Source organism: Gorilla gorilla, chromosome 11 (genome assembly GCF_029281585.2).
Source record: "Gorilla gorilla gorilla isolate KB3781 chromosome 11, NHGRI_mGorGor1-v2.1_pri, whole genome shotgun sequence".
NCBI lineage: Eukaryota > Metazoa > Chordata > Mammalia > Primates > Hominidae > Gorilla > Gorilla gorilla.
In genome coordinates this window covers 47,297,990-47,313,187 of record NC_073235.2, presented here as the reverse complement: position 1 = coordinate 47,313,187, position 15,198 = coordinate 47,297,990, and the positions used below count along the sequence as shown (strand labels likewise).

Sequence of the window (15,198 nt, the reverse complement as noted above, 5' to 3'; positions counted from 1 at the left end):
CATAGACATGAAATGAATGTAAAGTCAGTAGTTGAAAATTTGTTAGGGAACATTAAACGCTGACATCACCATTCGAGCATGCCTCGTACAAAAAGCATACACAGAATCACTTCTGAAATGTTCTAACCTGAAAAATTTAAAGCAAAAACCTGAAACTAGGCCGGGCACAGTGGCTCATGCCTGTAATCCCAGCACTTCGGGAGGCAGAGATGGGAGGATCACTTGAGCCCAAGTGCTTGAGACCAGCCTGGGCAACACAGGGAGACCCCATATCTACAAAACATTACAAAATTAGGTGTATGTGGGGGTGCAGGTCTGTAGTCCAGCTACTCAGGAGGCAGAGGTGGGAGGATGGCTTGACCCCAGGAGGTAGGTCCGGGCTGCAGTGAGCCAAGATCATGCGACTGCACTCCAGCCTGGGCAACAGAGCCAGACACTGTCAAAAAAAAATCCTTATTGGGTAAAATTCATAATGAAGTTTAATGGATGAAATGACATTATTTTACCTGGAATTGTTTAAAAATACTGCAGTAAAACCAAAAAATAAAAAAGTGTGAAATAAATGAAATCAGATGGTTAAACTCCTGATCATTGTTGAAAGTGATTATGGGAATAGGGCAATCATTATTATTACTATTCTGCCCACATTTGTTTATGTTTAAAATTTTTTATAATAAACAATAAATAATGATTCGATGGTTTCAAAAATCCTGAATTCAAACACATAAAATAATAGCAACTCTAATTTGTTTCTAACTTAGTTGATGCAATCTACTAATCTAATATATCCATTTTAGTTTGATTTCAGTTGTGAGGGATGGGGACAGAGGCAGTGCAGGTACCGCAGTGGTGATACCGCTACAAGTTATTTGGTAATCCAAATGTTTTTCTATCACCTTCTTGTTACCAAACGCAAATTTCAATGGACATCGTTTTGTCACTGGTTAGCATGCTCTGGAGGCTTCCTCAATTTCTGTGTGCTCAAGTAACAAAAATCTATTTAAATATTAGCCTATGCTAGGTATAATTGGAAAGCTATAAAGAAGAAAATTAATATGACATTCTATTTGTGTTTATATTTTGAGTATTTTCAAATGCATTGTTTCTGTTGATTCTTAAGGATTTCTAAAAGCAAAAAGTCACATATTATACCCCAAAGTCAAAAGGGTAAGTGAATACGAATCCCCTGACATCAGTTGCTTTGTGTTACTTTTCTCTTACATGAATGCATAGTTGACCATTCTTGGGAATGTCAGAGTAGACAGAGAGCTTCCTAAGGAAAGGGATTTTTAATGTATTCATTTTTGTATGCTTAGTACCTAAAAGAATATTTGACACATTATAGGCACTTGATAAATATTAATGCTTAAATTCCTCTAAATCCTTTACTGAAGTAGTAATTGGGTCATCTGTCTACTTCTCTCATCGTCACTACTGTTTAGTATAAAATAGCATTGCTGTCTTTTCTGGACTTCCCGACTGGTTTGCTCGTATCCACTGTTGGCAATGCCAATTACACTGCAGACAGAATTCTTCATAAAAGTTAATATGATCACATGAGAACACACACACACACCTAAAACTATTCAATTGAGTTTTATGGCTCTAGTGCTATTATTATTACTACGTAAATCTGTCAGTATACATTTATTGTGTGATTATCTGATTAACGTGTGTCTTCCCTAACAGACCTTAAACCTCATTCTTAGAGCAGGAACTGAGTTTGTTTTGGTCCTTATCTCTATTTTCAGAGTTCTACATAAGGCCTAGAATATAATATATAGTCAATAATTTTGTCAGAAGAATTCATCCAGTAGTTCAATTTTAGCCTGCCTTGAGTTATTGTAGCATGTCATTTTCATTAGCCAAACTAAGCAGGTAAAACAACAGAATGGGGCAAGATTAAAAAATCAAAATATTAGAATCGCTTCTGCTTGTTAACAAATCACTGTAACACTTATAAGATTGTAACTTACAATGAACAGAAAAGCAACAACTCCATCTCCTTGCCAAAGAGGGATCCTGATTGTCAATTCAAGGAAGGTACTGAAAGAAATCCATAATCCTGCCTTTACCTATAACAGTTATATAAAAATTGAAAGTACATTTGGCAGCTTTCAGGAGCATAAACAATTCTATATGGGCAGCAGCCAGTGGAGGCAGTAAAAGAACTTACTGTGTTACAAATTTTAAAGAGTCATTTGATTTCAGTTCTTTGGCAAAACCTATCACCCAAAAAAAAAGTAAGCATATAGAAAACTTAAATATATTACTGATACATTTCAGGGTGTATTATTTGAAAACAAAAGAACTTTGAAGAGCATTCGTAACCTACTTCATTTTGTTGTTGAGCCCTAGGGCATTTCACAGGGCACCTTTACCTACAGCATTCCATGCTAGGCCCAGGCAGAATGCTTCTTCTCTTCCTCTCAGTGGTACTCTGTCTCATGTTATTATCATTTATGTGTCTGTGTGTTTCTCTCACTGGATTATAGATCTGTGAGGACAACATCTGGCCCTACCTGAATAGCCTGGAACACAGTATGTGCCATAGTACAGCAACTCTACTGAATGCTGTGGTCTAATTTATAAAAATTTGATTTACACTAAAGATTTTGGAATAATATCCATTGTGTCAAAGAGAAGATGGCACCGAAGCATACTGGGCAAAAGGTGGCAGGGAAAAATAGTGCTTTAAGGACTAAATAGTGAATGAAGCTGAGTTTTTCTTTGGAGTTCCTCCCCGGCATTACCAGCCCTGAACTCCATATTGGTAATTCTTTAACTCATCACCCCCATTCATGTTCCCTGGCATTAAGATTTGGTGAGTTTTAGCCATATGTATTGATGTATTGAAGAATATAAAGTATCTGATTAATTTCTTATCATTTTGAAGTGAAACTTTATGGAATATGTCATCAAATTATAACAATTTGAGATATTTTGATGAAATAAATTTTTTGTAAAGTTTTACCACCTACAAAATCATACCTATGCAAAGTTCACAGAATATTACAACAGGAGTAATCCTCAGATAATTTCTAGCTTAGCATCTGTGTACTCTGAGAGGTTTGGTTATTTTATTAATTAGCTAATAACATATTTACTGAGTGTCTCTTATAATCTGCACTAGGCAAGGCACTAGGAACACAGAAAAATTGATAACCTACTCGCAGTGAGTTGCTAGTGCAGTAAGGCACATCATCTCTGAGCTGAGAACTATGGCCATGATTTCCACTTGTAGAGGAGATATTTGCAGAATCTCAGCATTTAGAGAAAATGTGACTTATCAACAATCATCTTGATGAACATATTAGTATTCATGGGGTCCTCATGTCTCTCCATAGGTACCATTGTCATAGAACATATTTCATTTGAAAAGAAATAACTCCCTGAAGGGCACACATTTTAGATCTAAATAGTACCCTTGCTTTTTGAAATTTTAATTTTGGGAACTTAATATACAGTCTACTGTTACCAAAAATCATCTTGAAGTAGCTATAGAATCCCAAAAGGATAATGAGTTCTTACAGAGTTTCCCCAGTTATGGAGAGGAAATCATTAGTAACTTAAGACAGAAATAAAGAAATCATCTAATTAATGTATTCAGAGATGAATCTTAATGTCCAATTATTCTCTTGATTTGACACAACCTAGTAACAACATAACATCGTCAGCAACATTGTATTAATGTTGGAAGAATTAGAAGGAAGGTAGCCAAGTGGGGGGAGGGAGAGACTGTTCTTAATCCTTTCTTTTTTCTTTTTCTATCACACAATAAGCAAACCTCTTGCTTAAATTAATCACATTTTTAAAAAGTAAACCCACAGAATTAACCTGAAAACAATATTGTGCTGGGAAGTCTGAATTCTATTATAATCAAAGCTTATAAATATCACTTAAACAAAGGTCTATCTGTTCAATTCATTAAATATTAACGAATGATTTTCCTATCATTCAATGTAGTCTCTTAGTTCAGCTTCATTGATTGATTTAACCAATGTCTATTTAAACGTGTATAATTTCCGTATTTTGTAATTGGTCCAATATTAAATGATACTCACACAGAGCAAAAAGTTAACTTGCCAATATTGTCATGCTCCATATTCATGCTTCATTTCTTGAAAGAATTAAAATCAAGGAAATATTTTTCAATATTTTGTATTTTTTATTAAATAATACATAGTAGTGGGTTTTTAATGTTTTTTAGAAAAGGTACTACAGTGAAAATCTGTATCCCATCTCCAATCCTCAGCCTCCCAGTTCTCCTCTACAAAAAACAAAAATAAAAAAGTCCCTCTTTCCAATTTTTAAATTTTTCCCAAATTAAAAGGCCATATCTCTTGAAGCTCAAGACTTTTGATAAATAAATGGAAAAGAACAGCCACATCTTTTAAATATTAGTAATTTATAAAATGAAATAGTCATAATTAATAGCTAGGTATATTTAAGATCATTCAACCGTACCTCACTTTCCCTCACTAAAACATTATAAAGTCAAACAAATGTTTATAAAAAATAAAGATCAGAATAGGAATATCAGTGTGGTTTTAATTGTTTCAAAAGTGAACTTACATTCTCTGGTTATTTTTATATTTGGCAAATTTCCATTGTTCTAGTAGATATTCTTGAATTGCTTTGTTAGATAATCCCTCTCTATAATTTCCTTTTTTTTTTTTTAACACTTCCACTTCTAAACAATTCTTCCTCTCCCCTTGCTCAAGTTTTAAGCAAATGTTTATCTGCTTTGCCCCAATCAGTCAGGTCAATGCTGTTGTTCTTTATAACATGCAGTTCTACTCAGGTATCCAGAATCACAGGTGGTGTTGAAATCACTGATATGAAAGTAAACATCTAAACAGTTTGTCCATAAAGAAAAAACACTGAGCTTGCAATGTATGCCAGAATCCATCTGGGCACTAGATTAGACACTAAGAATTACAACCTCATCCGAAAGTATGTACAAGACAGAGAACCTGATCTCAAAGAACATAAGAGTCTAATTGAAGAGAGGTAATGCATGCAGAAAACATACACATGGCACTGCCATTCATACCCATTGAAACAACAAAATATGCAGGAATTCAAAGAAGACAAAATGACCACTACAAGCTAATTGTCAGAGAAATGTTTTTTTTTCCTTTTAGGAAAAGATGATTTAACAACTACACCTCAAAATATGTGTAAGAATCAGATATACATTTTTTTAAAATACAGAAGAGTGTGGCCAAGACATGAGGATGGAGACTTAGGAGACTACATAAAGGACAATGAGTGGCATGGCTGGAGTGAAAGATTAAAAAATGAGAGAAATGGTCAGTCAGGTTAGAAAAGCAGTTTGGGATTATATCATAGACATGAGAAGCCAAGTTAAATAATTTAGCCATTACATGTAGAGAGGGTAGAGTCAGTGACAATTTTGATGAGAGAGATGACATGATAAAAAATGTCATTTTAAAATGATTACTGGGAGATTTTTCTCCTATTCATGTATGCCCTCATTTATCCAACAAACACTGATTCGAGTCCTAGAATATCCAGGCATTGATTGTCTTATGAACCAGAGGAAAGGCAAGCATTTCCCATACTCAATGTGCTTTTATTCTAGGGACAAAAGTAAGACAACAAGTGCCATTTATTGTGATATGTGGATGGTGCAGCACTGCATCCTAAATAATGTGGATGTAGAGAAGAATTACTTTCAGATAATGCTTGTGATCAGGGGAAAAAAATCCCAGGAGAAGGATAAGTATGAGTAAACGATATAAACTTGAAAAAGCAGCAGCAATGAAGACTTTTTAGGTACATGAGAATTATTCATGCAAAAACACAGCAGCAGAGCACAATGGAGCCCCCTCTCTGACCCCCAGTGTTGTGTCTCCTTGGCTTATCTGTGATTTCTCCTATAGCTGCACAGTACTGTGCAAACTCAGAGCTAGCATCCCCTTCAAGCATTTCCCATTTCAAGGACTTCTCAGGAAGCCCATTTAGCTCCTGCACAAATGCAGCCAAAGGCATTCTTCAACCAACCAGTGAGGCACAGGAAATGGTGGATCAATGACTCAGCCTTCTGTCCTTCTGACAATTCTGGGAGTATTATAGGTTTCTCAGATGTTTCAAGGAATGACGGCTTATTGCCCATTATAGGGACTTCAAAAACACATGCTAACAAAAACACATCCTGTATCTCTAGTACTACTTCCTTATATACCCACCCAAATGTACTCCCTGCCACCAAGTCCTTGCCTCAGGCTCTGCTTTCAGTAGAATCCAAATTAAGACAAAACGTAATTTATTCAGGGTAACTATAGTAAAATGCTTGGTAGTAACAAGAGAGGTCAGAGTGTATGAGAAAGCATAGTTATCTTTGAAACTAAAGAGAGCATTGTGTATAATATCATGCCAGAAAGTTCGCATTTTATCTAAAAATGTTATAACCACTGAATGGTTTAAAACAGGAGAATAATACAATCAAGATTCTTATTTTAAAACAACCCCTGGTAGCAGTGTAAGAAATATGAATTGCGTCATCCTAGAGTGAGAACTGGGAGGCTGATTTAGAGACTATACTGTGATCCAAGCAGGTGTTTTGAGTCTTCATTAAGGAATTAACTGTAGGGATGAATATGAGAGGCAAAAACCATTTGGTATTAATGCTTGGTTGGATACGTAATGTGTGAGTAGAAATGCCATTCATCCAATGATAGAATACAGGAGAAAGAGGTTTGGGAGGAAAATGAGTTAATTTTTCAGCATGTTGAAACCAAGAGCTTGGGGTAAAATTCACATGGAGCAATTCAAGTTTTTAAATTTCTTGGTAGAGATTTAGATTACAGATACAGACATATGTTGAACTAGTTTGTGTCAGGCCCTGTGATAGATTGTCCCAAATATTCCTCACTTTATTTAACCTTCATAGCAATCCCAAAACATGAGATTATGTGTTCATAACTTTTTATTTTAGAAAACAGATTTACAGGGTTTGTTTGGAAGCACATAGCAAGTAAACAGTGGTGATGGAATTTGAACCCAGGTCTGATTGGCTGAACAATGTTCCTTAGAGTATATCACTCTGTCTCTGCCATACTACGTGTAACACCATCTTCATCTTAAAACAGCCGCTTATTGTAGAGCTATAGTTTTCAACTATAGCAAATAGTAAGGTAACTAGTCCTATGGGGCTCACACCTGAACCACAAATAGCTTGACGTTACACTAAACAATTGAGCTAATCTATTACCCTACCTACAATGTAATTCACTCTTCATATTGGTGTATATATATACCTATATATAATATATATACCATATAACAACATGATGTTATTATAAATGGTTCTACCAGTTTCATCCCAAGTGAAATATAATTTTCATGAGTTTATAAACCACACCACCACTTATAATTTACAAGCAAATAAAGAACTAGAGTGCTCATCTTAAGTAATATACACAATACCAACAGGATGAAGGGGGAGGAGATAACTGTATAATAGCACAAAATGGTAGGTGGTTATTGTCATTGGAATGCTTCACAGAACAGATGGGTGAGGTATCCTGTGGTGTGTTCAAGAAAAGGCGGTTCCGGGTATAGAGCAATGGCTTGGAAGAATGCACACGGAGCTCTGAGTGGATGAAGATTCAAGGCCATGAGTGTACTGAAAAACCAAGATATAATTGTACTAAGAATCAAGATTTAATAAGCAATAGGGGGAATAAATACACGAGGTAAAATCAGTTATATACACCTGTGTGTGAGAGAGAGAGAGAGAGCTCCTTTATTAATAAACACAGACTTCCAAAGATAGAATAATAAAATATTCAGATTGGAAGAGACATGAGAGAGCATCCTATCTCCCAATGTTTAATTCCACTCTCATTTTGTAAAAGAAAAAATATAAGTGGAGAGGTTAAATAATCTTTTTCAGGGTTTAAATCCATATGTGGGCTGGGCATTTATGGAACATTTATCTGTCTAGCATTGTGGTAGACTGAGGACTGTAAAATAAATAGAACAGTGGTCCTTCCTTCAAGCATCTTATGCAATTCTATTTTAAGGATGGTTCTTTACTATTCATGAGACGATGGGTTCACTAAGGAGATAAAACAAAGACATGGAATTTGTAAGGGTTCCATTAGGAATATTTTTATTTCCTTAAGCTTTAGTAAATCATGTGTAGTTAGTCCATGGCCTATGTTTCTTGCCCAAAAACCTAAAGAATAAATATTTGTGGAACCTCTGAAAGAATTACAACTCTCTTAAATGAAAGTATCTTCTTTTATATTCATTTTGAACATTAAGCAAGATATTAGTTGAAAAGAGTTTAATTTCTCCACTCAACTGGTGGTTCTCAAACACAGGTCAGTGGGCCTCATCCCGATGTGTCTGATGGAGCAGGTCCAGAATGGGCTCAGAAAACCTGCACTTCTTTCAAGCTCCCAGTGATGCCCATGCTGCTTGTCTGGTGATACCACTTTGCAAACCACAGCATAAATTAGACCATGAACAACTTGTAGGCAGGAACTACGTCTCACTTATTTCTGTATGTTTAGTGTCTACCATACACTAGAATCTCAACAAATGTTCATGGGAACATGTAAATGATTGACTAATTACATACATGATGTAGCAAAAAAACTTTGGCTAATTTGGATTATTAAATCCCCAGTTCAAGAGTCTTCTTGTTACTCCCACTTATAAGGAAATTAATAAATCAAGGAAATATTAAGTAATTGCTGCCCCATTTGCTGAAAACGGAAAAGCTGAACTCTATGTTGTCATGGATACAGTATTCTATTTTCAGTACTAGTCGTGTCCTACTTGTTAATGACTGTTACAGTAACCAATAGGAAAATAACACTTCACTCACCACATTTCATTAAATTTAACACCTCATATTAAGCTTAATGGGACAATAAGAACAAAGTTCTGCTTGCCAATTGTTTACAGAATTCCACCATTTCCCTGTAGTTAGCGACTTACACAGCATCAATCTTTATGAACAGCTTCCAAAATAAAAAGGAGATAGGAAAATAAAAGTGTTCTATTTGACTTAATAATAATGACCTCTGGGCCGGACATTTCCTGACATTTAACCAACAGTTGAATTAAAAGACTCAACTGTCTTTGATTCAGGGTCTCTGCTTCTACCAGAGATTATTACCTCTCAGGAAATACCCTTACTTTCCAACATTACAAATTTAATGAAAGAGAAAGTAGAATAATATGAATCCCGAGCACCAGAATCTTCAGATCTTTGCATTTTACAGCGGTAAATGCAAAATATGGATGGAGAGTAGACAAAATCAATTAACTTGAATAAGATTCTTCACAGTTTGATCTTGATGCCAATCACAATGAAATAATGACCTCCATCGTAGAAACCTGGAGTCGCATTACTTTTTTCAAGGAAAGTTGAGCTGTGAGGGTAAAGAGCTTAATAATGCATAAGGCTAGAAGAGATTATAAACAAACAGCACAGGCTTAGAAGAAAAGAAAAAAGATAATTAAATACATTTAATGATTCACACATCTGAGCAAAAGATCAAGGAAATATTGGAAAATATAACATCATTTCTAAGTCAAGGGAAATAAATGGGGAAGGAGAAAAGGACAGATAACTCAGAGGGACTGAATAAATCTCAGATAGGATATAAAAGACTGGAAACAGATGTTTATATTAAACTGCCAATGGAGTGGTGAAACCATACAGATTGTGGTACCAATTTAACTGGAAAGAGCTATGGCGAGCAGACAGAGATTTGAGTTGGAGCTCTATTTTCCACCAGTGAACTAAAAGAGGTGGCTGCTGCCGCTACTGCTAATGATGAACACCATATGCTAGCAAGAGACATAGCCAGTGTGCTCTGCTGTGTGTGTTGGTTAGGGAAGATATGTGTAATTTTCTTTATCTGATACAGAATTAGTGCAACTTCAAATAACTACATGCAGAATGCCTGAAGAGAAGACCATATTGCTTCTCATTGAAAAAGTCAAGAGTAAGTCATTAAAAAAAAATTCACTTCAACAATTCAGTTGCAGTAATTTTACCGTGATTTAGCTATGGTATTGCTCTAGTTGTCTATTTTATTTTCATAGCAGAAAGGAAGACTACAACAGAATATTAACCATGTAGTCAAATAGTCAAAGTGATATAAACAAAAAAGAAACTTGCTGCTTACAGTCCTTTTTAAATGAGCATTATGGTTCTCTGTACATATATTCAATAGTTTTGTCAGTATATCAGCAAAGAACGCATTCGAACCTTGTGTTCTAGATAAATTTAGTCTTAAACTTTAAAATGTCAGTTCCTCAGTTTGAAAAAAAACAATCTTTAAAAAAATACTATAATAGAAGTGCCAATTTGGGTTTGTTGTTTGCTTATTGTTTTAACAGAATGTTGGGGTCCACATTCAAGATTAAAATAAACAAACAGTTAAGGTAAATGAAAAGAAAAGGGCAACTAGAGAAGTGGCACACAAGTCATCTTGTTTTCTCTGTAACTGCCTTAATTCTGAGGCTGTTTGCCTAGGTGTTTCCTAGTTAATCTAATTAATTCAGCAGGAAAAAAGAAAATCCTGGTCATTTTCTTTCACATTCAAACAAACAAAATGACTGTCCACTGGAATTTTTATGCCCCCATCATTATATTAATGTTACATAGACTTTGTCGAAACGTTCTTTCTTTTTTTTCTCCATGTCTCATTAAAATATGGACAGGACAAAGGGAGAGCCACAGGATAACTTTAAAAATATTTTGGTAGTCCTCATTAAAAAGAGTTTAAGTACCTTGGATTTTATTTTATTACATGGTAATAAAACTCAGCCAGAGGAGAGATGTTCAATCTGGAACTCCAAGGCCAAAATATAAGCGCAGCTAACTCATAACCAATGAGCCTTTGACAGGGTGGACTTGCAGCTGAGGAAGCCTGTTGACCCCCCCCAAAAAAAACCATCTGCACTATTTAAGCTACTACTTTTTTTTTGTGATCACTGCCTTACCAGCTGAAGTTCCTTTTACACCCATTAATATGAAAAGAGGAGGAAACAAAAAGAAACTTATGACAGAATGTGAACCTCTTAGCAATTATTACCAGATAAACTTTAATACGATATGTTTACTGATCTAGTTCTGCTCTGAAAATAATTTGTTAATGGGAAAAAAAACACGAAAAAACTGAGGCAAGGAGGGAAACACTGAGGAAATGTAACTGCCAGCAGAGACAGATTAACACTCCCTTACAAGCTAATGTCATTTTATTCTTTTCTAGGGGCCTGAGACTTCTTTCCACCGCTGAAATAGTCTTTTGGATCTCTGATATCAAGAGCAAACATGTATTACTTGACAGCATTCTAAACTCATCTGTGGGAGCAGATTTAAACCCCCTGATTCTGCCTCAAGCTCCTGGTTGAATGTTGTGGCACATTGCAAGCCTAAATGTGCAACTCCTCCACGAGACTGTGCGTGATCAATCCCAGCACGCCGGTGAGTACCGTTCACCTTCAGACCCCTTTTGGGCCAGGAATCCCACTGAAACGCCTAGCAAAGCTTTTCATTCCCAGCTAAGAAGAGCAATTGCTCTCTCTGGAAAAACTTCTCCAAATGCTCTTCGAACAAACAAGAGACTTTGAAGCTTGCTTGAAGAAGGCAGACGGACACAGAGCTGTGCTCCATCCCCCTCTATCCTGCATAGGTTCCAAGAATCAACAATGAATGAGAGTGTGGAAAGAAATTGGAATTGTAGAAGTGCCAAAGGTATCCCTTGGAGCAGTGTGTATATTGTGTTGTCATGTAAAAGAGCCCTTGAAAGATAAAGGAACTGAGTCCAATTATATTACTGATTCCATGTTCATCTGAATCACTGTCTAACTTCAGACTTCCAAAGATATCACATTGCCTGCAATAATTAATTCACCAAAAACACGTTAGAAAATTAATTCCCAATGCTAAAATGAATTTGGCAGCACAACACATTACAATTTTGCAGGTTATCTGGCAATCATTTTGAAATGTTATCTTGGGTAAAATGTACTCTTGTATCTGCCTCACAGGCCCAGTCTGTCTGATTCGTGGACTTTACTTATCATTACATTAAAGAAAATATACACATTATAAAAGAATACAACATTTATATAGATATTAAAATATATTTTAACTATGAGAACAGTAATACTAATTTTTACTACAAATAAGCTAGGACAAACATTTTGCTCATATGAAAACGAATGAAAAATCATGTAAATAAATAAGTTGGACGTAAATTTTGTCATTATTGCATGGTTGTTACTGTGGTTCATCATGGGAGATACCTATGCAATAATTTAATCTCAGCTTAAGGGAAGCCAGGACTGCAATGAATTAATGTGCTTTAACCAGAATATAAATTTCTGGATTTGCATATCAGAACGTAGGACTCACTAAACACCATCAAAATCTAACTCTATAATTTGCAGGTGTGTCAACAAATGAGAAAACTACTTGGGACATGATAATAGTCACAATGGTTGAAATACCAGGTGTAATCAAGTAGAAGGCTTTTTTTTTCATCATTTTAAGGGTTTTCTTCTTTGTTTTTCTGGATTTTTAGAAAATTTTTTACTAAGGACTGAGGCTTCAGAATGCACAAACTCAGAGGAAACTCAGACTCTCTTAGATGGGCTCTCATTTGGACTACTCCAGTCCCAAAAAATGCCTATTTATATAAATACTGCAGTAGAAAAAAAAAAGCTGGACACAGCTGGCTACTCTTTCCCTTGGCAAAGAAAAGCAATGGCTTACCATCCTTCTGTTTATGGCAACACTAACTACTTTATTTGAAAAGTCACTCATTTCTATGATTGCAGTGGACATGTTTTCATCAACAGAGCAGTTCAGGAGGAAAAAATTATTTTATTAGCTAATTTTCCTTTCATGAATTAGGGATTTTTCTCTGCACAGAGAGAAATTTCAAACCCCTCCAGAAATGGAAGCATGCCCAAGGATTGACTACTACAGATCAAGTTTCCAGTGCGCTAATAACCTGCTCCAGTGAAAACATATTTTTAATTTGCTTTTAGGGTTATTTATTTTTTTATTATTACGTTAAGGGTTTATAATTTAATGTCAAACATAATTTTGCATGAAGTATGTGACTGTACTATGATGCAGTAGATAAGCTTAGTGTGCATGGTTAACGTGGTCTCAAACGATGTTTTGAGAAAATGGATCACCATTTGGCAGGGTGCCATTCCGTAAACTGCTCAGTAGAACTTTAAAGGGAAAAAGTTGCAAAGAATTTTTGTGTTTTGCAAAAATATTCCTAGTAATATTAGAAGCAGAAAAAATAATTACTCTCTTATTGCTTTCTATTGGATGTAACAAATTATCGGCAGCTAATTAAGAAATTAAAAGGTTTGCGATTAGAAATTGCAAAGTCATATTTATTGTATATTGTCAACCCAGCCAAGTGGAATATTTTTAAATGGGGATATTTGTTTTAAAATACAGTAGTCACCATAGTGTCTCCAAGCTTTATGATCAGTTTGGTAAACATTTAGGAGCATCTACAATATGCCAAGCATTATGCTGGAAATGGCAGATACAAAAATAAAAACTATATTGCCACTGCTCTCAAGAAGCTCACTGTCTAATGGAGGAGACAGGCAGAGACAAATTCTGTCAATGTAATTTGGTAAGCACTATAATGCAGTTATGCAGAGGTTCTCTGGAACATAGATAAGGAGCATTTGGCCAAGATTTAGGCATAGGGTGAAAGGTCAGGAAATGTCTCCACAGGAGACTGGGGACAGACTTAGTGTTTCAAGTTGGAAGACAAAGAACCAAGAGAATAGGCTTGGCCAAATAAAACATTATTTGTTCACATATCTATCCATAAGTTTAAATAAATATATATAACATTGTGTGTCATTAAGCCATTTTCACATGCTTTTTAGCTCATCTGATTCTTATACCAATGCTTTAACCACTGAAAGGTATTGGTATCTTCACTCTACAGGTAAGAAAAGTAAAGCCCTAAATAGTTCTGTGACCAGCCCAAGGTCACTCAGGTAACCAATGCATTTGTAATAAAACCTTGAGACAACCACAGAACTCCTGATTTCCAGCCAAACAGGCATTCTGGCCAGTCTTGCCATGATCCACTCATTTATCATGTAATCACTAACAAAACAACAACTACAGCTCCAGGCATAGCAATGCATGATTAAAGAATCATTTTTGAAATATCATTTTTTTGCCTTTCCAGTTAAAACAAAAACTTTATCAATTTACCATAATCAATAAGGATCTCATATATATATTTTAAATATCAACTGCTCATTAACCAAAATGCTAAATCAAGTCATACAGATCATGAAATCAAAACTTCAGTTCACTTCTGTGTCTCCAAAGTGCCAAATACAAATATTTTCAGCAGATCAGTAAATGAAGTCTGTGGAGGTAAAGGCATTCCAGTCTGTAACTGGCCTATTTGTCATAATAGCCATGCAAGTTATCCAACCAATTACAGAACATTTACTAAGATACTGTGATGCTGATTGGATTGCAGGGTCAATGATCTGATTTTGTCATTATATTAAGTAAAATAAGTGAATTGTGAAACTTCTATAGTTTTTTAATAAATTGAATTATCTTTATAGACAATTGTCATATAGTGAACAGTTCTACTCTGGAGTTTCCACTCTTGCTTCAAAATATTTATTTTTGATACAAGAGAGGTAAATCTTAGCTAAGATAGCATTAATTTAACCTGGTATTTCATGATTAGTTTTTTGTTTTTGTTGTTGTCATTCATATTGAAGGGTTTTATATTGTGCATAGGCTGGTCTGAATAAACGTCTAATTCTCCAGGAAAATTGTGTGTGACAAAATGTTTGCTTTGAAAATGTTACCAAAAAAATTTTTTCTCTATCTATAGAACCACAGAACTAGTTATTGGTAACAATGACCTTTTGATTAGGAGTCTACTTAGATTTGGGTGTCTGCTGCAACCCTTCTTAGTATTTTTTAGTTACCTATATCCTTACCAAGCAAAAACCACACACCTCCAAAGGCTATGTATATTAGTAAAGTTAGATTAGGCTATAATACAATAACAAACAAATCCCCCAAATCACAGTATAATTCATAAAGATTTAGTGATTGCTCATGCAAAGTCCTCTGTGGGTTTGCTGGCTTCCAAGTGATGTCACAGGGATTCAGAC

At 35.3% G+C, this 15,198-nt stretch overlaps 1 protein-coding gene across 27 annotated transcripts in view; it reads right to left on the bottom strand.

Annotated features, from left to right (window-relative positions):
- The window catches only part of LOC109025816 (uncharacterized), a 514,558-nt gene that overhangs the window by 374,396 nt on the left and 124,964 nt on the right, over positions 1–15,198 (bottom strand). The window contains exon 5 of one of the 27 annotated variants that reach the window (XR_008677682.1): positions 1,977–2,046. The exons of 25 other annotated variants lie outside the window; for them this stretch is intronic. The gene's annotated coding sequence lies outside the window, so the exon portion shown is untranslated. Of the gene's footprint in view, positions 1–1,976; positions 2,047–6,941; positions 7,655–15,198 lie in introns of those variants that run through there. One more of the 27 variants, XR_010129574.1, reaches the window with a different exon arrangement.